This window comes from Synchiropus splendidus, chromosome 10, assembly GCF_027744825.2.
Source record: "Synchiropus splendidus isolate RoL2022-P1 chromosome 10, RoL_Sspl_1.0, whole genome shotgun sequence".
NCBI lineage: Eukaryota > Metazoa > Chordata > Actinopteri > Syngnathiformes > Callionymidae > Synchiropus > Synchiropus splendidus.
The window spans coordinates 7064544-7081801 of record NC_071343.1 but is presented as its reverse complement, the minus strand read 5'-3'; positions in this window follow the sequence as shown (position 1 = coordinate 7081801).

Sequence of the window (17258 nt, the reverse complement as noted above, 5' to 3'; positions counted from 1 at the left end):
TGCGACATTAGTAGATTCTGAGAGTCTGAGTCCATGTTGCTTTTGGTTGATCGAAATAAGTTTTCAGACGCAGTTGCCTCACTTGGATCACTCTGTGAGGTTCCACGAGTGACATGAAACTTGCCCATCTCTACAGCCAACACGTTCTTGCTTGACGTAGGAGACAGACCCCACTACTGCTGTTCTCTCAGCTGGTGAGTATGACCTTAAAACAGAAGGGCTTGCAAGACAGAAAGTAGTCAGTAGGCAACTAAGACAAATACTAGTTGGCTATCTTTTGGATCATGTTTTTTGTATCTCATTTCTGTTTAAAGGTGACACATATTTTTATATCCCAAAACCTTTCCACTTTCGGTGTCAGTTTTCCCAGTTCTGCTGTTGTTATACCTGCATAACAAGTGCACATCAGTGGGAGAGAAAATCATTGTGGACATTTTCTTTTGCGGTTATTATGACTTTGAAGTTCCGATCTACCTGCAACTTCTTTTGAAGTGTGTCAAGCTTATAGCCTTGATAAATCAAATTCTCAGCCCAGATTTCAATTTGGGACGTGTCTCTCCGACATCCGTTCCACCTGGGAGTCCTTTGGGGCATTTTTTTATTTTTTATTTTTTTTAAAGTAAGCACACTTTACGCTCATAAAACGATGCAGAACTTGACGGTGAAAAAGCGTCCGACTGTCCTCAAGGTGTTCGTGGAAGTTCATGATTCCAGCTGGCTGAAGCGAGTGGCACCAGGCGAAGTGGACTGAGGCGCGAAAGAGAGAGAGCGAGAGCGAGTTCATAACCACATTAGCCCTGATTGAGATGAGTGACATGCACAAAGCTAATCACTGCAAATTTGGAAGACCCCAGAGCAGCGGTCACACTCGTCCAATTGGCCAGACGGATGAGCAGTGAAGTCTCGGGGGATTAAATGTCAGGACGGACAGCAGCTTGTTAAACACTCTAAATGAGGTCCTTGTCTTTGTTCCTTTGATGTGCAGACATGATAATAAGACCAAAGATTTGCATCCATTTTTATTTCCGAAACAAATCTTCATTCTCAGAAATACACTTCACAAATCTAAGGGTCAGATTCTTCCTGATTTTCCAAATAAAAAAAAAGGTTTTATTGTTGATATTGAGTTTGCTCAGGAGGTTTCCTACAGTATTTCTGGCTATTAAAGTTTTATATATGATGTTTGTTTGCAGGGGTCTTGTGGCTGCTTTATCAAAAAAAAAAAAAAAAAAAAAAACAAGGTCTTTGCAAAAGCGAGGTAGTCTTCCGTATATTTAACCCCATTGCACCCACATTTAAATGCAGTGAATCTACCCTTGCATGTTCACATCGTTCAGCTTCCACATCCCACTGCATCCAGTTAGTCCCCAACGGATGCAGACGCCTCCCTTTTAATTTAGCTCCATACCTACGCTGGTCATGAAGGCGGTAATTAAAATCCATATTTGCTGTATCGCCTCACCAAACGGGGGGTGCTTCAAAATGAGCAATATCCCAGAAGAGCACTTAAAGCGCCGGCGGTTGGCCTGATTATCAGCAGCTAAAAGCCTTATCTCTCCTATTATTCCCAGTCAGCATGACTTGGGAACTCTGGAGGACCAGCAGAGCCATTATATTCATGAGGAACAAAAGGGGAAGCGGTGGGGCTGGAATTCAGAGCAGGGCTTCTTAACCACATGACATCACTTAGAGTCGGAGTCACCACACTGGAGCAGAATACAAACACGGCTTTTAAGAGCAAGTGAAACCCAGAAAGATTCAGACAAATCGATGCAAGTGAAGAATTTAAATCACCTAAGTTATGATTCCGCCCAGAGACAAGAAGAGAGCGAGATATTTATCAATATGAACACACAGAATTAGCCCCTCATTTGTTTCTGTAGACGGGGAAATAAAGGAAAGAAGAAAACCCACTCAGAACTGGAGTTATTTTGTACATGCTTGGACTGACCTCTAGTGTTGTGGTGGCTGATGGGGCTTCACGAAACAGTGCCCTAATTTTCCGAGCCCACTAGAGGGCCCTCTATGCTCTAAAACCATTTTAATGACATCGCTCATCACTTTAAAAACGAGAGCGCCACCTGCTGAGCTATGAAAATGAGGACACTGTTTCATGAAGCCTCATCAGCCGATCACTAGCTACCTCCTAGCTGGGACACAAAACTCCTTCACCACGTGGAACCCATCCCGCCCAGGCTTTTAGCTAGGAGGGCGTCTGGGCGTCTGCATGAGAAAAATGGACGCCCGATTCTCGACCGTAGCTTGGCCACCAGATTACACTTCTACATGGCGGCATCTAGAGTCCAAGCATTTTTTTCATGTTTTGCAGACGCCCTCCGAGCTAAAGGCCTGATCTCACCTGATGTCACGTGGTATTGCCACTGTATTCAAGGCCACATGAGACAGGGATCCCACAGTCATGTCACACAAGTGAATCATAGCTGTGGTCGACCATGACGCAGCCTGACAGAGATTCTACGCCGACACCCCCCTTCCACAAAGCGGAGGTGGAGGACGCAATATCCTGGTCGAGTGCGACCTCAACCTTCAAGGGGAGGGTGACCCACTGCCCACTATGATATACGAATAAGATTAAAAATCCAGTGGGCGCACCGTTGGGATGACACACCAGAGCCAGCATTCCTACCCCTGCAGCAGACAACCCAACATGTCAGTCTGAAGGTGCAAGATGGAAAAGACTTGGGGGTTGCTAGGCAGCAGAGTTGGGGATAATTAAGCTATGTCTACATGGTCGAAATAGAAGGATCGGAAGCAAAAGCCTCTCAGGAGGCTGGATGGTCTCCCTCTCTATAACCGGTGTCACAAAGCCAGAAGAAAATGGTGACAAAGTGGCATTCTGAGCCAGTGAGGTTCCCCAGAGCTCCATGGATCCTCACACCTTGAATAGGAAATGTGATTACTTTCATGCTGACCGACAGCACACGTGACATTGGGACTGTAATGAGGTGTTAATGCGTAGCAACGTACCGGATGGAATGACTGACTGTGCTGTATTTTTTTTTTTGTTTTATACTGAATAATGGGAAAAAAGAGACAAATAATAATGGTTGAATTCATATGTACACATTTTAACTTACCAGACTCTACTTTACATCCCTTGGATGTATTGACTCTTCCAACTAAATTGCTTTCCTACGGTGCCCTGGAAGTGACACGCATGTGTTTTTTTTTTTTTTTTTGGATGTGGAGTGCATGACTTTATTTTTTTTTTGCATGAGATAACAATTATCTTGAGATAACTGTTATTTCGTGATAATGCGTATCTCGAGATAACTGTTATCTCAGGAGAAAAATAAATACATATCATTAAAGCAAATATATAAATACATGGCTATATAGCAAAGCGCTTCACTAAAGTGCTCTGAAAATAGCTGAAAAAAATTAACCTTTCTCGTCTGTTATCTCTTTTTACAGTGCTTGTCCTGTCACTCGAAACCTCTGTGCATTCATATGATTTTGGTTTGATGAGGGAGTTCAAAAGGGAACACGCAGTGCACCGACAGATGTAAGAAAAGGAAAAGCTGTAGAACATGTCCTAAAAAAACAAAAGCCAGTTACAGAGTGCTGTAGGAGAAAGAACAGACTTCACGCCTCTGACAAGATGTTGAAAATGTGAGTGCTACTATGGCAACGGGGCGTCAATTTAACAGTCAAGTGGAACTCTAAATGCCATTGCTAGGGTGGAATACTTTTGAAAGCTTCTGCGATGACTATTTCCAGCACTCTCATATTAGATCCCCTCCAGCACACCATGCCAGAGTATGGATTTGGGAACATCACGCATTACAACCAGGAACATGGGGAGGCGACAGCGGTTCACCCTTTTTGTGTTACCGTGCGAAGCTCGCCATTATTTCGGTTTGCTGTGCAAGACGGAATGGATGCAGTCAGAAAGTAAGAGCATGTCAATTTAATGCACTCATTTTGGAATTAACAAATATGTGCTGTGGCTTCCACTAAGGCAAGAGCGAAACAGCCTTCATTTTTCCGTTAAATAGAGAGTTGTTCCCTAGACAATTGTATTTTCAGAGTTGCTTTGGCAGGTGTCTGTAGTCTTGTCTTGTCACTGAAGTCTGCTTTAGTACCGCAGGTGAGGTTTGGAACATACCAAGAGCAGGAAAAGGAAAGCCAGCCTTCCCCAGCACATGAACAATAGCAAATATGGGTGTAAACTTAACCAATCTGAAAGGACAGGGGTAAAAACTGAGTGCTTTTCTTGTGATTTTTTTCCTCCTGTCTCAACACCCTTATCCAAAATGCAAAAAAAAAATACAAAAAAACAACAACTTGTCTGGCATCCTTGGACCTAGTGAACATCAAGAAAACTAAAGAAATGGATTAAGATGCAAAAGTCAAATTTTGGCTAAAAAACGTTTTCGATTTTTGAGGAAAAAAATGCAAATTTTCTTTGTCGTTGTTTCACGACCATCTCTCACAATTATTCTGATTCTCTTGTCCCTGGTTTGTTGTTTCTCGCTCCGCGTCTCTCTCCTCTCTCTTTGTCTATACCACTGTCTACTTACTCTCTCCTTAGCTCCACGTTAGCTTCTTCGAGTGTTTGTTTACTTGCTCTTTCTGTTAGCTTTTTCGCTAGTTTTTCCTCGGCTAGAGTGTTCGTTTTGTGCCTCTACCGAGTGTCTTTTGTTATATTTAGCTTCGTGAGTATCTATACCGAGTGCATTGTTTTCTGCTGTCCCCGTTTTACATCGCAGTGCATCTCACGCCTGTTTTCTGTTGGAGGTTATTCCCCCACTGTTCGTGTTGTGTCCACCGCGCTCCACTTTGGTGTCGTCGCCCTCAGTTCTTCGTTATTGTTGGTGTATTATTTGTGTTTTAGTATAATAAATCTCCTGATTAACAGAAACCTCGCTTGTCTCGAGTCCTCTGTGAATATGGAACCATCTGCTCTTGAGTCACCTTACAGTTACATTATGACATACTTTTCTGTCCCAAGGTGCCAGACAAGTTTTTAAGTCATTTCATGATTTTGAAAAATTGTCTTTTTTTGGTATTTGACGTCGACAACATGTCCTTGTGTCAGAACCAAAATTCAACTGAAACATTTTTTTTTTCCAAATGTTTGCTCTTCTTGATGAATGTGGTCCAAAGATTGAAATACATTTTTTTTTTTTTTTGTGAAAAAAGGGTGGCAAGCTCATTCCTACAAATGTATGTTTGCTGCTTTGGTAAAGGGATAACCACCCCCTTATAATAAAAGCAAAGTACGAGTCATGCTGAAGGCCAAAAAAATGACAAGTAATTTGTAGCGCTTTATCATACAATATCTAACAGTGAAGTAAATCCATCACTTCCAGTCCAACAGAAAATAACACTCTATATTGATGATTAGTTTAAAAGGATCTTGCAGTTTCCAAGGACCCGCTACAAACAACGTGAGGCTCCAGAGGCTTTTATGTGGAGTGAAATGCTAAGAGACACGGCACGGTGGCTTTCCGAAGCACACCTTACTCTAATTGGGGAGAAAGCACTGCAGTCTGACAACAGGCGCATGAGGGAGCGGAGGGTCTCTGTCAGTTGGGAGTAATGAAGTGAAAATGAGAACCTTGGGAATAACTCCGGGTATCTGTGAGACTCATTGATCGCTGCACATGGCTTTCACCACCAGATATTACAAATGAAAGACAAGATACATATTTAAATTCATTTAAATGCATTAACAAAATGATAAAAGCACCAAAAATATTCAAACTCTAACAAGAAGCATCCTCCTTTTTAGGAAGTGCCCAGTAAGATCTGAAAGAACAACTCATTTCAAACGTTTCTTTGCTCTGTCTTCGACTCTTTCACAGTGGCTCTGCATCTTCCGGTGCTCCATTATACAACGTTCTTTGTTTGGTACTTGGATTATCATCATAACATATATCGCGCTTCTTTAGACAAACAACAGTCCCGTTGTGTGGCCTGGCGGTGACGTTAACTCTGCCGCATAGAAGCAAATAATTGGAATCCCTGCAGTGTTCTGGGGACACATGCGGCTCTTTCAGCTTTCCACAGTGGCTCCTGTGGCTTTAAAAGACAATGAAAATACAAAAACATGTTTTCATAGGGGCAGCTACCTTTTTTTTGAGGGCAAGGTGATACAATGCCGTTGAGAAAACTGTGAAGTGGGAAGAAAATTAAGGACATAATGACGCTACCAGCAGGACCGTTAAGATTGTACGATGAAAGGCGGCCATTATCTCTTGTGTGCTCTATTTGAAACCTTTATTCAATGCCAGTGAGGGAGCATTTTTGACACAACTTGAGCTCCCCATTACTAATATTATTCCAAAAATATTCATTCATAGTCTGTCATGGGTAGCTGGCATTTCCCCTAAAATATAATATATACATATATATTTTCGCATTAGTTGTCTTTTCCCCATCTATCTATCTATCTATCTATCTATATATATATATATATATATATATATATATATATATATATATATATATATATATATATATATATATATAAGCTACAGTATGCACAACAGATTAACTCTGCAAATGCCATGGTAAGAAGAACACACAATGATATATATATATATATATATATATATATATATATATACATATATATAAGGAATGGGATTGCCACAAGAAGCCACATTTTTCAATTTGAATGAATTTGGTATATTACTGAATCAAATGATGGATCCATACATACATTTAAACAACAAAATATTGTTTGTTTTGCATCAGTTTGACAATAGCACAATAAATCACGATGGTTGCTTTTGTTTGCTTTTGTTCAGGGATTCCTCCATGTTTGTTGTTGTTGTTATCATCCTAGCTGCGACATGTCTTGTGCATCAGTGGACCAGGAACTCTTGCTATATATATATATATATATATATATATATATATATATATATATATATTCACTAGCTTTGTAGATGAAACTTATAAAAAAAAAAAAAATCACCGTCTGCAGTAACAAAACTGCTCCTTTACATGATGTCGATTCTGACTCATGACGATGACACGCAGACTGAGGATTCGACTCTAGAACGCAGGTGATGTTACAAAACATCAGCAACTTCATTACAAATTCAATAAGGTCAAATGACTCATCTCTTTCCGTTTTGCTCACAATTAACTATGCCCACCAAATGATTGGCATCAGAAGAGTCTCCGATTCCGTGTGCCACTTTCCTGGAGTCGTGATTACAATCAGTGAGCGCTGATAGGAACTGGAGGCGGTAATGGAGTGGCCTCTCGGTGGAATGTTCGCCACACAGAAAGCTGGTGCACCGTCACTATTTTAGAGGGGACCATTCACACCCCTTCTGTTGCAATCAAATCTTGCAACTTGGAAATTTGAAGTTGTAAAGTTCACCAGTGACCTGGACTACAAACATGGCTGACTACAGCTGGCGATACACGTCTGCTGTTTTCAGATTAATTGATTTTAAGTGTGTTTGTTTCACTTTTGTTTTGAGTTGAAGTTAAACCAGGCAGCACAATTGTTTTGGGTCGATGTTTATGAAGACCATGCCGAGACCAGAACATCCACCCGTCACTGCTTGAGAACTACTTGAAACGTGCAGAGGGGAAACTGTCCTTTGCATTGAAACTAGTTGCCAGTAACTTGCTGCTACCTATGTTGATACACAACAATGTAGTCTTTGTAGTTCTGCCATCAGAAATGGCGAATATGTCCCTCACATCCTTAAACTCTTTTAGAAAAAAATAACTGTCATCCAAAACTTCTTTTTGTTAACACGACGCCAGCACTACGGTGGATATGTTGAACCTGGATAACGCTTCAGTTGTTGAGGGATCAAAGTCAATGTACTTGGTATCGCTGGTCTCAACTGGACTGTGGTTCTCAATAAAACTTAAACTCACAATTAAAATAAAAATATATGGAATAAAAAAAAACAGTTCAAAAGTGAGTGTCTTGGAAGATATATATATATATACACCATTTAAAAAGAAGAAGAAAAAATGACAATGCTGACGAATAATTTGTCCCAGCTCACATCCCGTTCCGGTGCTCAATATTCTTAGTTTGAGTGGGAGTGAATGCAAATGTTGTGACACAGACCTCAGAACAAGAGGTGTGTGAGTGTGATGTGACCCACAGTTCAACCCAGAACCACATACAAGTGGAACCCAGCGGCCCATTTCTTGTCAAACTGTTGTTGTGTGGTCATGATGAGTCCAGAGGTTTGTGACCTCAGCAATATATTTGCACAAATGTGTGGAAACTGTGTGCACTCAGGTCAGTGATATCCTTCCATTCACATCCCTGTTTTGGCCTATTGGACATTTGAGAACCACTCAGCATTTCAAAAAAAAGCCGAAACAACAAAACTAGTAACCTCAAATTTACAGTACATGAAATGAAAAAAGAACAAATCAGTGTACAATAGACATAAACCAGAAGACGTACATTGTTTTTTATATATATATATATATATATATATATATATATATATATGTGTGTGTGTGTTGCTCAATTGGGAATGAATGTAAGGTCCAAATTGTTTCCACAATGAAGATACATGTCACTGTACTCACCTCTAACCAGGCGTTCATCGCCGCATGACCTTAAAATGAACCGGTGTTTTAATTGCACGGCTTCTGTCAGAGCTGATAATTAAATCACAGCTGTTTTGTTGCATCGATTTCCTGTCATCGTTCGGACAACTGATACGTTACGGTGACATTTACCCACTTATGACTGCGAGGTTGAGGGGAACACAAACACGCCACCTACCCTTCACCTCTGCAGTGATTTCACAGCGCAGTGACTCTCCGGCAAGAGAGCGCCGCTCTTTACCACATCCTCGCGAAGCTATTTGTTTTTCCCAGCTAAAAATTAATGTCTCGTTTTATTGCCAGCAGCTTCTGTGATAGCATATTCATAGCTGGGGGAGATAAATGAGTCACTGAGTTGGTTTAAAAAAAGAAAATCCTCTATTTGAATCTTGTAAATGCAAATATGGTTTTGACTAATAAGATCCAATCTAAAATTCATACTGAAACATTCTGCTGCTTCGCAGAGCCTCGGAAGACATATTGGTTTCAAAAAGAAATGAATGTCGGATTATGGAAAATCAGGTCGGATAAGTAAGTCAAGCAAAGACTTATTTTTTTCCGCGTGATCATTTTGATTGTACACTTTGAAAAAGTCGACTAGTTTTTCCTGTTCTCAACACACACACTGCTACCTTTATGTCCTTATTAGATCGTAGTCCCCTGTGGAGGGATCCCCACAGTGGGCTGCAGACTACTACAATTTAAAGACACGTGTTTCCCTTTCTTGTCCTACCCTCCCACCCCTCTCGACCTCCACGTCCCATTGCCGTTAACATCAGATCATCTTCAATCAGCCCTGCTTTGCTTTGATTCTGCTCTTGCCTTGTAGAGCCCAGACTGGGTGGTGGTGATGGGTAGCCAGCCGTCAGCATGTTGGGGTACGCGCCACGAATACTCGCAGACAATGCCTGCTCCATTAGCCCCCCTGTCACATTCCGTTTCATACATCAAACTGAGCGTGGACTACCAGACATGTAGGATTATGCACTGGGAAGGAATGGACAAATAGAGCTGACAGATCTGTTATGCTCAGTTATCTGGGGGCTCGGGCTTTGTCAAAACATTGCCTCATCCCCTTGTAAACTCTTCCAGGCAGTCGGCAGTTACGCCTCTTCTCAGATAGATTTTGGACTTTGAATGATCAGCAGTAGGAAAGATTGGACCCAAAACAACTGTAAATCAAATACAGAGGTACCTTGGTTCTGGACCACAATCCGTTCCAGACGGCCGTTCGAGAAGCCAATTGGTCGAAATCTGAATCGATTTTTCCCATTACAATGAATGGAAAAAGAAATAATGCGTTCCAAACCTTAAAATAGTCTTTTGTAGGAGTGAATGTAGAGTGTCTGCTGCAGGTGCGCTGTTCGTCTATGTGTGTGGCCGCTGCATGTGGGAGGGGTTGCCGAGTGAGTGACGTCTCTCCAGAAGTGAAGAGGTGCCCGGTGCGTGTCCAGCTCTGAATGTGCGCTTCTGTGCAGTTTGGCTGTGACAAAGTCATAAACCAAGTCACGCTCTGTCCCAGACTCGCCTCATCCCTGTCCCAGCTCCAGCCCACAAAAGGACATCAAACCCTGGAGTGTGTGTGGAGAGCGAGCACCTCCCCTGTGACACTCTACCACGGTCCAGTGTGGAGACAGGAAAGGTTTTACACCTCAATATGAAGAAAAAACAGTCAGTAAATGTAGCTAACGGGACACGTCTGCATACAGAGGCTGCGTTATACACAATAACAAAGCACATCGTGGGTCAGCTGATCGGTCCGGGCACTTATTTCGGGGGCGTTCGAGTTCTGGATTTTAGTTCGAAATCAGAAGCAAAAAAATCTAGAAATTTTTGTTCGAATTCCGATTTGTTGAAATCCGAGGCAGCACTGTACCTCCACTATTGGCTTTGTGAGAGTAATGACAGGAGACAAGCAAACTTCAATTGGATTAGTTCTCTGATGTTTATCGAAGGTCTTGCAAGAGCACTTTCTTGCTGCAAATATCGGTTACTGTAAAGTGAGGTTATATTGTGAGAGCGGGATCAGCGGGAGTGAACAGAGTTCCAACCACATGCCCCTTAATTTGTGCATAATATTCTTTATTTACTTACTTGATGGACTGTGGTTTGATAAGAACTCCATTTGAAATGCAAGACATCCCATAATTTACATTCCTAATCCTGCACTGTGCAAATTCTCAAATCTGATAATCTAGTGAAGTCCCTCTGTTTCTTTGAATATTTATGAGTTAGATTGAATTGATCAAAATACTTTCAAGGTCCAGGGAAAATATGAAAATGCAATGATCCTGGCTTATTAAATGCTGAAAAAATCTAATACACTTTCAAAAGCAAATTGAACTATGAGGAGGAAAGTGCCCTGTAAAGTTTGAAAATGTCCAAAGAATGCTTTCTTTGGGTGGAGAAATGTTTCACAAGATCACGGGTCGCAATATTTCTATTGCTCTTGTTTATTTCACCAGACTTCTAAACAGTAAGAGGATGAAGTCATCTGACTTGTTTCAAGTACGACTCAAACATAACATCCGGGGGCAGTGGCAAGTCAGCCGGCTCGCATGTTTCAGTTTTTCCTCCATTTTTTCCATGGTGGTCCGCCAAAGGAAAGACCTCAAGGAAATTCACACAGGCTCGGTGATAACGTTCATCAGCAGAGACCCCAATTCGCTCACAGGTTAAAACTCCTCCCACGTTGCTGTCAAAATGAATCAAGCAGAAGAGCGCTTTAAGACCAAAGCCTGACAATTCTGCCGCAAATTTAGCAGCCTAAACCAGCAGCCGCTTGAAACACTCCTTCTTGTACGTTTCTAACGCATTAGTATTCAACATGAAAGTCACAAGTCATCCCAAAAGACCACTCAGAAAAAGATAAAAATTGAACCACAGGTCACCATGAATTATTCCTCCCCGCTCCTGCAGTGGGAGAACGGACTTCTTGACAACCTACACACAACATTAATGAGGGCGGCGGTGTCGTCCGGAAATCAAGGCCTGAATTAAATAAGAAGAAAGGATTCAACAAGAACGCCTCACTTTAGAATCAAACCATGTTTACCCAACTTATTGGATCGTAAAAAGAATGAATATGGTTTTAAAAAGGACTGTAGACGGTGTTGGGCCCCGAGGTTAATTCAGGTCACCAGCAGGTTGTTCCCCTCGCACAGTCTCATTCAAACTCCATGATAACTGCAGCTGCCAGTTTGACTGAAAAAAAAAAAAATCTTGGAGGCTACGGAGTCCCAAAGGGGACATGACCAAAAAAAAGAAGTTTTGCGAGATCTCGCAATACTAGTTTGAAGTGACGTCGTAACTACCTCCGGATCAAACCACCATAGCGATGGTGAGTCAGCATCCGTGGGAAAGCTTCATTGAATTTTATTTCGGAATTGGAATAAAATACGAGGACATACAGTCCGTGCTTCGTGGCAAGCATGGTTTTGACATCAGTGTCAGGTCATCCTCCATGACTCCACCACTTCTCGCAGCAGAATCAATACATTTGAACGGAGTGAGATGTTGCAAAAGTATTGTAGCGTCTGCTAGTAGGAGACAAAACCAGCCGTTTCGTAGCTTAGTGTCTTGTTTTATTTCACTCAAACACTGTGGAGTGGTCTCCAAAATTGCAGCTCCTCGCTCTCCTCAACAACTCCCAAAAAACAGAGAGCAGCATCTCGCTCCACCCTCACTCACTTGTCACCATTGAACTTAGGAACAGTGGCATGAACCCAGAACGTTTCGCAAAAATGCATTGCGAGACCTCGCAATACATTTTTGCAAAAATTTTCGTCATGTGCCCTTAGGGGCTCCATAGGAGGCCGATGAGCTGCCTGCGAACCCTCACATCGTGACTTCCCAATGGCAGGAGATGATGATGCTCAAAGCGCACACATGCTTCCAAAATCCTTCCACTTATTTAGACATATGTTTCCTTCCAACTGACTCGCGACACAGGAGACGTTCAGGCATGTTTTGAGGCAATAACCTCTGTGAATTAATTCATTTGATGGCAATAATTCATAATGTTTATCACTGGACCCGATCAGGACCAATGTTAATGTTCATACCAAACTTGACATGAAGTGCCCACTCTTCCCACCTCTAAAGTTGCATGTAAAAACCTTGTTTACCTGTTAACGGTGGGACGTGGTGAGTCTGCAGTTAGTGGACCATCAACATGGCCCTTTATCTGCCGTGCAAAATGCAACAGAAGATTTTGATGCAGATACCTCTGACACCGTCTGATCCTTCAGACGAGCCCTGGAGCTCGGTGAGTCAAGAATATCAGCTTCCCTTCTTGGTTTTGCCGCAGTATTTTTCCTTTCTGCGTACGGCTCTCTCAAATCTGGTCACCGATTAGTAAAAAGTGCCGCAATTTGTCACTGCCGTTCAGATTTTTGTGAGCGTTTCATGCGACAAATGTTGCGCTCGAAACGCCAGTGCTGCGACCTTGACGCCCCAAATGTGTCCAGATGTTTTGGACGTGAACATACATTAACAACACCCAAGTGAGATTCTATTTTTTAGGCTTTGGTGATACGTATAATCAGTACACAATAGAAACTAGCAAGTGTAAGCCAGCACATCCTCACTCCCATGGTGTGATCCAGTGACTTTGGGAAAGAGACCATTTGCCTCCCATACTACTACATGTTTAGCGTTGCATGTTGATGTGTTTTCAACTGAATCAAATGTCCTGCCTACTGTTGTACATTCTGACACGTGGGCAGCTCTACATGTCAATAAAGACGGACGTTGAGCTTCACATCTTGGTTTTGTCACTGAATTTTTCCCTTCTGCATACGCCTTTATAAATCCTGGTCACTTTCGTCACTGGCATTCAGATTTTTCCAAACTGAGCGACAAATGTAGCGCTTGAAATGCTGGATCGGAAAAAAATGCTCAGTATCTGGAAGAGTGGATTTGTTCCTGTGCGCCACAAGATGAAGATGAAGCAGCTTCTTTGACAGGAGCTGGACAGTGTGTCTCATATGTCCACTGAGATGAATTGTCCCTGGCCTCATCACAGCATCCACCATTGCTTTTAACGAAACACCTCGGACTTCATCTCATCCTCTCAGGCGGCGCGGAAAGGAAAAACTACGGTCCCATCCGCTGACCGCGAGCCTGACAAACTGGCCTCCACTGGCCACTGCTGCTTCTGCTGGTGTGTTGGCTGCATATATGTTAGTGTCAGAGACGTTGGCAGAACATAAATTATTTCCTGTGCTTAAACATGACTGTGCCTGGGCTTAATTAATCAGATTCTGACATTTTTATGAGACGCAAAAATCATAGCCAACCTGTAGGTAGAGAAATTTCATAAAACAGCACGATTAATCATGTGGAAACAATAAGCTACTCATTAATCACAGAGGGGTGCAAATATAAAATTGGACTCTATAAATCAACAATATTGGAGGACTGTAATTTAGAGTCTGCTTTTTTTTTTTTTCTTTTCCTCATTTGGTGTCGCCTTATGTTTCCGGTGTCCGTCCACATGTATCTCAGTCAACGCCACTTTGTTTTCACTTCAACATCAAGATTTTTTTATTTTTATTTGGTCAGTTTGGTCAGTACGAAATGGTCACTTCAGTTAAACCATCATTTGTCAAAACAATATTTGCTAAGAAGTTATGTGTCCAAATATGTATTATAATAATATATTATATAAATAATATTTTCAGAATATTTTGACCACGAGGCATGACAGAGATGGCTAAATTTTGGGAATGTCATGGACTCAGTCTTTGAAGGATTCATTGTGGGTGAACTGGAGAACACGCATTCATGGTTCTGTTGCTGAAGTCTGGCCAGGTCTTGTTCTATCATCAGTTTTTGTTTCTTTTTTTCTTGTGTGAATGACATACTCAATATGTTTCAACTTTATTTAGGGAGTCAGAGCCATTAAAACCAGCTCAGTCCATTCAGTCAAGCAGTTCAAATTTAAAATGTAAATATATTTGCATCCATATCTAAACGCATGAAATCATTGTAACACTTTTACCATGCTGACTTGCAAACCCAACAAAACATCGACTTGCAAAATGGTTGTTTTGTGGGATGCTACAGAACTAACCAGTCTTTCTTTGTCATATGACCTACAGCTTGTTACGTCTCAAAAATGAAAATGACAAAAAGCATCTCAACATAGTTATTTAATTGAAGTAAGCATACAAAAGGCACAACAAAACAAACAAAATGATCATATCGTTTCAATGACAAAGATCAAAATTATAAAGTTTCTAATGCAACAGAATTAACCAGCACAAACAACAGAATCAAACGTGCCTCTTAAAGTCAAGGGCTAACTGCTTCCACAAGCCAGTCGCTCTGACAAGTACTCAAATGGTGGCTTTAAAGCAAGGATGGTCAAACTGTTCCAGAGAGGCCCACAGTGGCTGCAGGTTTTTTGTATACCTTTTAACCCATCAGGTGTCCATCAGCAGTTTTATCTGTTCAATGCCAGTCTGGTCCTCCTTGTTTCAGCTGACATCCAATGGGCTAAACTGTGTGTGCTTGATCAGTTGGAACCCAAACCTGCACCCACTGCAGTCCTGGGGACCAGTCGACCCTCTGCTGCTTTAAAGGCTCCCAACATCAGGTGGCTGCAACTGGTTGGTGGGTGGAGGTCATCAGGCAAACCACAGACACTTCACTATGACAAACAGGTCCAGGCTGTAGCAAAGAATCTGTCCCAAACTGAAGTTCAAAAACTAACTACTGTGATCTTAATGCCATTTCCTGAAACCAATAAATCACGTCCTCTGATCTGAAGACTTAAAAGTGGAGGTGATAAACCAACAAATCAATACTATCCCAACGTGGCTGATATCAAGTTTATAAGACCCGAGGACGAATGCTGCTTCTAATTACACACACACACAGGGACACACACACTATTGCACAACACTAGTGATGGGTAGTGATGGGTTGATGAGGCTTCATGAAACAGTATCCTGGTTATCTGAGCCCACTAGATGGCCCTCTTGCTTTCAAAATAAGGTTTCATTGAAGAGGTTGTTCAAATCCAGTGACTTCAGAGAAGAGAACGCTCCGGAAATGAGGACATTGTTTCATGAAGCCTCATCAGCCCATCTCCAGTGACGGGTTGATGAGGCTTCATGAAACAGTGTCCTGGATTTCAGGGGTCACCAGATGTCACTGTCCACTGTAAAATCTTTGGACTAACTTCAAATGAAACCTCACAACAATGTGTTCCATCTAGTGGCCTCTGAAAATGAGGACACTGTTTCATCAGTACTGTTTCACAATACCTCATCCACCCATCACTAGATAGCACTTAGATTGTCCCCACTTCTGTGTTTACGTTGGCTGATCCTCTGCGTATTTAGATTCAGTCTACTTTCAAGAAACTTTTTTTGACCGTGCAGGAAAACAGTGACGAATTTCTCTCTCAGTTGTCATGATGTCAAGCCGTGACCCTCGAATGCTGAGAGGAAAAACATCGCTTTGAAATACTAGCGGCCTGCAGTTCAAGATTTAACGACAGATATTTGCTGAATGGGTCATTAAGTCCCGCCATGAATCAGCCCATCCTTCCTGCCAAGGTCCCCTCACAAGTGGAGCCAGGGGGAAACGCTAGGCGTTGACCTCCACTTTGCGAGAGGCACCATCTGAGATTGAAATGTGAGCCTCACCATCGGAACCCGACAATAACCATAATGAAGACTTTGTTACCGTCGCTGTTTAACGTTCATCAGCTGATGGAGTGTACGGCAATTGTCCCTTGGCAACGGTAAGTGGGAGCAGCCTAGTTAGGTGCCGCATATGGGGGTCATTATTGAAGATCAGGCCTCGAGATGAAAACCATCAACCTCCCTGTTTGATGGAGATTACTGTGGGCCATATTGGAGAGGGTTCACTGAGAGGACAATGGGTGACATCACGAGTTACGCCTCTTGCCAAGAAATCTTGCGTCCACTTTGCCAAAAAATGTTGAGAGGTTCTAATGAGGATTTATGATGAGGATAATAGTTTGGAGAAAAAAGCTCCTAATGTAGTGTCACATTTGCACCAAATGGAGCAGATTTATGAGCTGCTGGAACATTAGTTTGAACAAACATAAATAGACTAACGTCCATCTATTTACAGTTGTTTGGCTTCATTTCAAACTAATCATACATTTAAAAACAAACAAAAAAAAAAAAACTTTCTCTCTTCTCACAGACTCTTTTCTTTAGGGAAAAGCAACAGAAACAAATGAAAATATTCCGCTTTAATGCCAGGACTGCTCTGTCACTCCTCGGTGTATAAAGTGAAGACCATAAAGTGAAGAATAAGTTCAGCTGAATATAAAAAGAGTTCAGAACCAGGTCACTTGCAGAAGCCGCTACAGATGCAGCTTCAGGAAGAAAATAATGATGCCACATATTTGTTGTTTGCTTTGGTTGGATTTGGTGGTGACTTGAATTACCAAGGGAGACCTGCTTCCGCAGCCCAGTGTCAAGACTATTAATGGAGTAAATCTCAAACCTTTTAGATGCAAATATGACACTTTGAAATATGAAGAGAGTTGTCTCATTTGCCATGTCAAGATATATTTTGACCATTTTTTTTTCACTTGTTCTACATATGCAGCAACATCACTGAGCAATATGTACATTAAAAAGTATAAAATATAACCCTGTGTCCACAGTGTTCTCTGATCTCAATGCTTTGGAGTATTT